The 9,915-nt window shown below is 50.2% G+C and overlaps 1 long non-coding RNA gene across 1 annotated transcript; it reads right to left on the bottom strand.

The window, feature by feature from the left end:
* Positions 1–6,215: 6,215 nt before the first annotated feature.
* Positions 6,216–7,897, bottom strand: LOC120239936. The gene is made up of 2 exons (XR_005530540.1): positions 7,839–7,897; positions 6,216–6,798 (listed from the first exon to the last, which is right to left on the bottom strand). It is a non-coding gene; the product is annotated as an uncharacterized LOC120239936 (long non-coding RNA).
* Between the last annotated feature and the right edge of the window lie 2,018 nt (positions 7,898–9,915).

Genomic DNA, 9,915 nt, shown 5'->3' with positions numbered 1-9,915 from the left:
GCTTCTGGGGCTGGAAGTCGCCCAACCCAGCCCCAAAAGCGAAGCCACAGAGTAGGAGCCCGAGGAGAGAGGCACCTTAATTGATACTGACTTTCCTTAATCTGAGCATCTGGACTGCATCCCTGAGATCCTACTGGATCCACAGATGGAAACCATCCCCCAGACTCCAGAGTCAATATGGGCAAAGTGAAGAAACGTCCTGTGAGCTGCCGATAAAGAATCGAGTCAGGTAGCTTGGGTAGCCTGGTTCCCCCTTCCCTGGGCTTGGGAGGGCCCTGAGCAAACCGGGGGGTCAGCAGAGAAGGGAGGCCGCGATCTGCAGGACCACAGAAGTGATACATGGGAACCAAGTAATCTGATACAGACGCCTGCTCCCCCTCCTTCTACTAGGTGGCTTGGGGCAGGAGGTGGGGACGAGAGAGAAGAGATGGACACAGGGCACAGAATCCATTGGGGACATGGAGGGAAAGGATAGGCGTCTGCAGAGTTCACAAGCTTGGGGGACAGGCTGGACATTGACATTTTCCTTGTTTCCAAACGTGAGGTGCAAACCCTCTGTGAAGGGTCACCCTGGGAAGAGAAGAGGAAAGCCCTTCTCTCTATTATTCCTCCTGCTTGTGCCTCGTGTGAAAAATGCCTCAGCCTGAAGCCAGCCACCCCAGCGCCGGTTCTCCCCAGGAAGATTAGTGGTAAGCTTCCCGAGGCAGCCGGGGCCATCACCCCATGCCTCCTCTACACGAGTGGGCCCCATGTACACCTGCACCAGCGCCCGCTTGGAGGGGCACGGGAGAAGGCATTAGTAGCATTGAGCAGCCAGCGGGAGCAGATTAGGAGCCAGTGAGCTGTAGGATTATCCCTGGATCTCACTGTCCATTCACCACTCCAGCTGTGTTCTCAGGAAAGCGATCTAGAGAGGCCCGGAGAAGCCGGGCGTGGTGAGGACTGCTGTAGCCGCGGTCTACTGAGCAATGCCCACGAGTGAGCAGCAGCAAGAAACAGACATGCCCAGGCCTGCTTGCCGTGGGCACCCACTGTCTCTTGCGACACCATGAGACTATCCCCCACAATGTGCTCAGAATCCCATTCCCGAGCGCCACCTTCTCACTGGACTTATCTCCCCACTCTGTGCTTCGGGCCTTGGGTTCAAGAGTGACTTGGCTCGACGCTCTCTGACAAGAGCCTGCCTAAGCCCAGAAAGGCTGACCTTTCCCCCCTCACCCCGTCCAGGAGGGTTTTCCCAAAGTCTCTTCCACTTCCTAATTCTACCCATCTTGGCTAGAATTAGACCCAAAGTAGCAGTTCCTTCAAACCAAAGATAGGCAAGATCTCACAGAGGCCTCTCTGTCCAACCAAATGACATGGCCAGCAAGTGTCCAGAGGCTTGCAGATTCCGTCTCCACGGGGCCCGTCTTCGGGCCCACGTGATGACTGGCACCATGACACCTCCCTCATCTTCCCCCAGAGGCCATGGTCTGTTCGTTTCCCCCCCACCTGCTGATGACAGGCGCATAAAGCCCTCAAAGGGCGAGGACAAGCCAGGCACTGTGTCAACTGTTTCACGTAAATATCTCAGAGATTTTTCACAACGACCTTGAGGGTAGGTATTTTCCCATTTTACAAGGGAGGAAACTGAGGCTCATAGATTTACCATATAGCTAAAAGGCAGCAGAACAAAGATTCTAACTCATACCCATTAATCTCCAAAGACAGGGCTCGTCACCCCGGTCTAGATGTCCACCAAGGCCCTGCGGGTAAGAAAACAGGGCAGAAGGTTAGAAATGACGGCCATCCCAATGGCTCTGGGAGGTATCCAGACGCAGCGGGGGCCTCCACCCTGCAGGGCAGACTTGTCTGAAGCAGCTCCAGAAAAGAAGACCCAAGGAAGGCAGTGAGGAGCTTTAGAAAGCCAGGCCGGCCCAGGTTTGATCCCAGCACCTCAATGCACCAGCTGTGTGAGTTTGGACAAGTTGCTCAAGCTCTCTGAGCCTCAGTCTCTCTATCTTTAAAATATGAAACAAGAGCTTCAGCTTCATGGAGTTGTACCTGGCGCAGTGCCTGGCATCAGAGTTGGCACTCATTACACTCAATTTCCCTTTCCCCTGATTCCGGGGAGTAGTTGTGACTAACGCGGGCCAGGTGCATAATGGAAAGCACTAGAAATATCTGCTTAGCTGTGCAATTTGGGAGAAGGCAGATGCAGGCTGACATAAAGGAGAGCTAGCACCGAAACCATTCAATCCTGACAGGGGCTTCTTTTGGGGTAGGGAGTTTCTCATTGAAAGAGGTATGCAAGTCCACTGGGAAATGAGCTGGACTAGGTGAGTTCTAAGAACTCCTACAGCTCCAACAAATTATGAATCTATGAAATGCTCAGTGGATTTATGGGGAAGTATTTTTCCCATCAATTCCAGAAATGTTGCGCGTTTATTAGTAAGTGCCCACCTCCACTCACTGCTAATGGGATTATAAACTGACACAAACTTTTTGAAGAGTAATTTGACATAATGCGTCAGGAGCCTTAAAAACATCTACACCATTTGACCCTGTAGGAATTTGTCCCAAGGAAATAATCTGTAATGTGCTCAGAGATATAAGTACAAGAATGTGGCTTGTTATTTATAATAGCAAAAAAAAAAAAAAAAAAAAAGTGGAAATAATTGAACTGTCCAACAATAGAGGAATGGTTAAATAAATTAGGCCAAAAGATGGAAAACCATGCTTCCATTAATCTTGAGGATTTTCCCCACAATTATCCGTTAGAAGCAAAGAAGCCTCTTTAAATTCAAGTTCTTAGAAAGAGTCTCCCATTAAGTGCACTCTCTCTTACTTACTCCATTTTAAACAACAAAGTACTGTTTGGGGAAATCACATTAGCCCTCCCTGACCTCAATCAATGCTAGTTTGGGATGTTTAAAGAGGTCACCTGCCGGAATTGGCAAAAAGGATGCAGAAAAATTTAACAAGGATCTAGTAATTATGCTGAGGGTTATGACCTCACAGTTGCAAGTGTTGGCTGTGATTGTAAACAAGCTTTTCCAGATCACTTTTAAAAGCAATACAGTAAGTAGTTATGTTGTAGAGATCACTAGTACACACTTATGGGACAAATAAAGACTATCCTAATGTTCTGTGAATAGGTATTTGTGACTTGGAATACAATTTCCAGAGACAACGTTGCACACAGATTTTAAAAGAGCTGCATCTCAATTGCAAACAAGTTAGACAAGAAATGGAAAAGATGTGCTCTAGACAGCTATGCTGAGTAATTCACACAGCAGCTCTGGGGATGATTAAAGCACAAACGTCAAAGATACTAGAAGGCCAGTATCAAATGTAAAAGTGGGAAAAAAAGTAATCTTTCTAAATAGAAGCTATTTTGTGTTATAAGGTTTTAAACATCAATACGTAACTAAATTTATAAATTAAGCATTATGAGTCAGCATTTGATGATTTCTCTAAATATTTGTATATTCAAGTTGACCTCAAAACTTTTTATTGAAACTTCCATTTGGGGAAAAGTGGGTGTTCTGTTCTTGGCTACCATATATTTAGGCTCATAAGATATATAGCCATGGAAGAAAAGATCTGTGAGATAATATTAAACAGGAAACATAGTTTCTAGGTTACAGTCTGATTCTAATTTTATTTAAACACACACAACTGTGGACTTCGGGGAAAAATACCACAAAGAACTATGCCAAAATGTTAACAATGACTATAACTGGGTAGTGCGATTATAAAGCATGTTTTCTTTCAAGCTGTTTTTTTTTCTTTAAAATATACTGTTTCTTAAATTTTTTGTCATGTTTATTTATTTTTGAGAGAGAGAGAGACAGAGCCTGAGCAGGGGAGGGGCAGAGAGGGAGGGAGACACAGAATCTGAAACAGGCTCCAGGCTCTGAGCTGTCAGCACAGAGCCCGACGTGGGGCTTGAACTCGTGAACTGCAAGATCATGACCTGAGCTGAAGTCGGATGGTTAGCCGACTGAGCCACCCAGCCACCCCAAATATACTAATATTTTAACTAAGGGAGATTTTTTTTTTAATTTTTTAGGTTTATTTATTTATTTTGAGAGAAAGAGAAAGCAGGGTAGGGGCAGAGAGAGAGAGAGAGGAGAGAGAGAATCCCCAGCAGGTTCTACACTGTCAGCACAGAGTCCACCATGGGGCTCAAACCCACGAACTCCGAGATGATGACCTGAGCCAAGATCAAGAGTGGGTTGGATGCTTAACCACCTGAGCCACCCAGGCGCACCCCAAGGGAGATCATTTTTTTAAGTCTTCTGTAAAAGTGTCTCCTTTCTTAGATTCTCCCTTGGGGCTATTAGAATCTCTTTTGTTCCCATTCCCTCCCTAAATCTTTGGGAACTGCAGTCTGTGACAAGCCAGGAGGATTTTAATAGACACATATGCACTGACATAGGGAGATGTGCCTGACACAATAATGAGAGGGAGAAAAAAAAGCAGACTACTAAGCAAATATCAATAACTCATGTGTGATAAGATTCCCCCTCTGAAAGAAGAGGAGCGCGGGGAGACAGAGAAAGGGAGGGAGGGAAGGATAACAGACGTGTGTGTGTGTGTGTGTGTGTGTGTGTGTCTGTGTGTGATATACACAGACATAGCGGTAGGTCCAGTGGGGAAATCCCATACTCTTCTGTATTGTTCATTTTTTTTGGTGCATGTTTATAATAGGATGTAATCGGCTTTTTGCTGATTCTACTGAAACCGGGGAATGCTGAAGGCGAGTCCCATCCATTTGCATGGCTTCACTACTCCACAAAAGAAAAAAAAAATTAACCGGTATCGCCTAGTCCCCCTAAGCCTGGAGGGTACAAAGGAGTTTACGATGACAGCAACGAGCCGTGTGTCTGTGGCCCTGTCCGCTGTTGCAGGACTTCTAGCGTCTAAGAGGACACAGAGACACAACTGACCATGAAGAGCTTGTTCGCTGAGTGTTTTCCTGTGAGCCAGGCACCGTGCCAAGTGCTTTGCACGCAGTAACTTAGTTAACCCTTACCACAACCTTCTATCCATTTTACAGCCGAAGAAACTGAGGCATTAAGAGGGTGGTAGGTCCTTGTTAGGGCCACCCAGCTGCTGAAGGTGGAGGAGAGATCCAGGCGGAGAATCGGACCTCCTCCCATTTTGGAAAAGTCCTCCGTAGTGCTCCCTCCTAGCTCCCGCAGGGATAGCAAAGACAAGAAAGAACAGGCTCACAGACCCTAGATGTGGCCTCCTGAAGTCCTTAATGTAGACAATACGCATCCTTCTTCCCTGGGTGGGGGGGGAGGGGCACCGTGTCTGGCCCTCAGTGCTGACCCAGCCTCAGGGAGGACTGTCATAGTCAGTCTGGGGAGACGGGACCCCCACCTCGGTGCCTTAGTGCTCCGTTACTGCTGCAGGTGGTGGCCCTGCCGCCATCAAGCCATCAGCGAGACAGCCTGGACCTTCAGCACAGCAGGGCTGCTCTGTGCTCTCTGAAGCCCCCATATGGAGCTGAGCCCAACTGCCCTCCACCCTTCTGTGCCATGCGGCCTGACTTCGATGGTACACGCTGCACCCTAAAAACACCTCCTTGTTTCTATTGGCAGACCTCCAGCTCCACCTTCCCAGGACTCAGACAGGATTCCCCAAATGAGGACAGAACCACCCTTTCCCTAACACAATGCTAGTGGGCCCGCTCCCACCTCCCCAAGGGCACTTTCCCACCTTGATGGTTTCTCCAGCCAGCCTCCCTCTACCCTCAATCCTTGCCTGATGCTAAGCCCACATTAGCATCCAATAGAAACAGCCCTGCCCACATATGCAGCGTCACCTCCCCGGGGTGACTGGGTGACTCTGTTCAGCTGGGGCTTCTGGTCTGCGACCCCCTTTGGAAATAGGAGAAGGACCTAGGAGCCTCTGGAAACCACTATCCATTTCTCCTCTCAGATTTTATCTCCTCCTGGGTCTTCCTTTTGATCTTGTTTTCAAGCCAGAGATGAGCATTTCCACGTTGACTCAGGCTTGATTATAACTGACTCTGAACCTTTCTAGTGATTAAAGTAGCCGCGAGGCGATGTTCTCCAGAGATCTGTACTGCAGGTTGAATAATTCAAGGCATCCCTTCCAGAAGGCTGAGAAGACTGGGAGGGAGGAAAAAAAAAAACCAGAAAGCAGGAAACTTTTTTTAAAGAAAAGAGTAATTTCCCCAATGCCGGCGACACAATAAGTACTCGATAAACGTTGGTTAATTTTGATTGACGTAAACACTCCAACAGAAATCCAATGGAGAACTGGCAGTAACGAGCCTGGAGCAGGATACTGGAAGCTTCCAGCAAGTGGGGCACTTCAGGCGACTTCCTCCCTTCCCCCCATAGGATGATATGCTTGGGAGCTTCTGGTGTTTTCCAGACTAGGACAGAAGCATGAAATGAGGACAGTAGGGGATGGAGTAAGGGGCACCTGTCGCCCTGCTCAGCCTGATGGACTGACGCTGAGCCAGTGGAGACGGGCTCAGCCCAAAAGATGAAGGAGCTGTTTTCACTAAGGTTGATTGTGTGGGACCGTGGGTCGAGGCTGGGCTGCTTTGGTGCCCCCATGGCCAGGTGGGACATGGTGAGGAAGAGGGGAGGGACTTTCTCCACCTCAGCTCTGGCTTCCTGCGGCGGCGTCAGGGAGACGGGAAGCAATGGGAGGGCAGAATCGAGCCGTCTATACCAGGTAGAATGCCTGGGAGGTGGCCTTCTCTCTGAAGGTCTTCAGCGTCAGTAGCATTGGCCAGTTACCACCTTCAAATGGCAAGCAGAGGGCTTCCTGAGGAAGGAGAGTTGAAGAGGCATGGGTATGAGAACCAGCTACCATGGGCAGCCTCACATAATGAGGGAAGATTCCCGAGGGGAAGAGGAGACCTCTCAAGAGGCAGAGAGAGTCAGCGGCTCTTACCACCAAGGACTAATTGGACCGTGGCTGTGTTCGTACCCACAGGCTGGGGCAGTCCAGGGGGTTCAGGTTTTAGGACTTCCCGCCCAGGACTGGTCCAACATTTGGCATCAACATCTAGTGGAGGTCCCTCACCTAAGAAGGTTCTCGAATCCCCCTACCTGACTGCTCACATTACAGAAACTGAAGCCCAGAGAGCCTGGGTTGCCCAAAGTCACACAGCTAGTTAGGAGCTGGACAGGGTCAAGAACCGGGATCGCCCTTGGCCTCTTCCTAGTTCCCAGGATTGTATTTGTGAGAGAGAGACAGGCAGGCAGACAGACTGACTGACTGAGATTCCGCCCGCTGACCGAGGCCACACCCGTGCCTCACCCAGCAACTCGGGCCGGTGCGCTGTCAGCACATCACCTAGAGGGAAGGCCAGCTGCCACCGCTCCCTGAGCCGGCACAGTCAGCATCCACAGAACCAATTCATCTACCTGCACTTTAATGAGCATCAGATGCTGCAACCAGGGACCTGAAGGCCCAGAACATTCCAATTTCAAGCCCACTCTTTATAGTCAATTAGCTCCACAACCCCACACCCTGGAAACCCCAGGGCCACAGGAGCCACAGAGCCAGCAGCTGGGGCATCTCCCCACACACTGAGCCCCAGGCCCTTGCCGGACAGCTTCTTGGTGTTCCCACATCGGAAACGCCACCACTCCTGGGAAATAAGACGATTGGAAAACGGGGTCTAAGGTTGGTCCGGAATAAGAGGAGGCGTCTCAACAGCTCTGGGCAGAACAAATCATCGAGGAATAGACACACACTGCTTTCAGACCCTCCCTCCAAAATCGCTTCAGATTGGTAAACAAGCTTCAGTGAACTTGGGAACAGCCCAGAAGGGTTCAAATAGGTTAGCCGAGCCACACCTTCGGGTTCTCTGCGGGGCAGCCTATTTCCGCCCACCTCCTTCTCCCTCCACCTCTTGGAGCGACGAGTACTATGGCTCCGCCCCTATGGCCACTGGTGATTGGACAAGGGGTAGGCGTCTGGTCTGACCTGGACCAATCAGAGTCCCTTCGCTGCAAAGGGTGGGAAACTGGTGTTGGGGGTGGGGAGAGAGGAAGGAAGAGATTAAGTGTCGGGTGCCTGGGGATAGAAACTGTACCACGGGCCGTTTCCATGCACCCCGGGGACCAGAGAAGCAACGAAATCCTGGCTTCGGAGAAAGAAGCATGGAGCAGAAAGGAAGAGAGGACATCCAAAACCGAGCCCCCGTAATGTCCCGTCCCTGGTCCTCTGGAGCTCACAGACATATTTGCTCTGTTTTCTGCTGAATTGTTTCTCCTCTGGTTTAAACACCCTTAGGTCCTTCGACGGCCCCTCGTTGGATGTGATCTGGGATGCCGTCGCCGTATTAAACAGACCTGGGGTGTCTCTGTTCCCTCTCGAGTGGAGCATCAGGACCTCAGCCAGAGCCCTGGGCCCAAGGGCTGCCCGCAGCTGTGAGGAGAGGTGGGCCCAGCACCCCCTGCTCCTCTATTCCCGCAGCCGGGTCTGTTAGCCCTGCGGCAGCCACGCTGTGGCTCGGTTGGCTCATGGGAAGCTCACGGTCTGTTAAGACCCCCGTGTCTTTGTAAAGCCACATGTTCTCACTTTCCTTCATTTCACTGAAGTTAGCCTTTCAAGATGCTACTCTCTTGTCATCTGCCCCTCTCCATCTGCTCTCAGCCCTTCCTCCCCTGGCTCCCTGCCTCTACTCTGCTTCCTATTACACCCCACACTGAAGCCAGGGCAAGCTGCCGAAGACACATTGCTGACCGCTTTACACCCTGGGTAAGCCGTTCTGTGGCTTCCGCACCGTATAGGAGAGAGTCCAAAGCCCTGCGAGTAGCCACATGGTCTTCTGGGGGCTGCCGGCCCATCTTGCCAACCCGTCTCCCTCCTCAGCCTCCTCCGCCCCTGACAGACGACATCAGACCACACCCGGGCCACGCCTGTTCTCCTGTGCCACACCTGGACACGGGTTCCTTCAGCATGCGTTGCCTCGGTCACTGCATCATGGCAGGCAGCTTTGGAGTCGGACACACCGGCTGGAATCTAATAACCTTGAGAAACTTCACTCCCTCTCCCAGCCTCTGTTGCCTCAACTATAAATCGGTACTAAAAACCGCCTCCCAGCAGGGCTGTGGAGAGAATTTGAAATCATGGGCAAAGCGTCAAGTACAACATCTATAGGCACCTATAAAGTGCTTTGTAGGGCTACTAAGGTTTCTAGGTGTACCTAGAAACTTCCTATCCACATATCAAGACCCCGTTCAAGTGTTAGCACATCCGTGAAGCTTTTCCCCAGCCAATCCTAGAATCTGACAGAGCTCCTGCCTCTGACCTTGAAGCAACTATGCTCCTTCTAACTGTGTGTCCCACTATGTGACCTGCATCTAGGTCAGTCTCCCCACCCTCTTATCGGACTGGCACCCAGGGCAAGGACTGGGTCTGATTTCTCCCTACAACCCCCAGGATATGCCTTGTGGGCAGAGGAGATCTGTAGATATTTACTTAACTAAGTCACATCGGATCACTCAAATCTTATTGAATTCTGTCAGCCAGCATCCTCTCCCAGCTTTTAGAAGTTGGGCATCCTTCTTCATCAAAAACAATAATCATAGCTACACCCCATTGATCGCTTCCTGTGTGCCAGGCACTTTCCGGGTGTGCCTCTCATGATTATCTCATTTAGCCCTTCCGATCGTCCCTCAGGTAGGCACTGTAACTCACCTTGCTTTCCAAATGGAGAAACTGAGGCTCATAGACTTATGTCAGATGTCCCAAGTCAAGCAGCCAGGAAGCAAGAGGAGGCAGATCCGAGTCCATGTGTTCCGTTTCCTCTTTTTGCCTCTTTTGCCTCTTTTTTTAGCGTTTTATTTTTAAATAATTTTCGATTCATGGAAGAGTTGCAAACATGATGCAGAGAGTCCCCGTATGCCCTCCACCCAACCCTACTGG

This window comes from Hyaena hyaena, unplaced genomic scaffold (assembly GCF_003009895.1).
Source record: "Hyaena hyaena isolate Hyena2069 unplaced genomic scaffold, ASM300989v1 scaffold_237, whole genome shotgun sequence".
Lineage (NCBI taxonomy): Eukaryota > Metazoa > Chordata > Mammalia > Carnivora > Hyaenidae > Hyaena > Hyaena hyaena.
The sequence above is the reverse complement of the archived record's forward strand: the minus strand, read 5'-3'. Positions and strand labels throughout refer to the sequence as shown.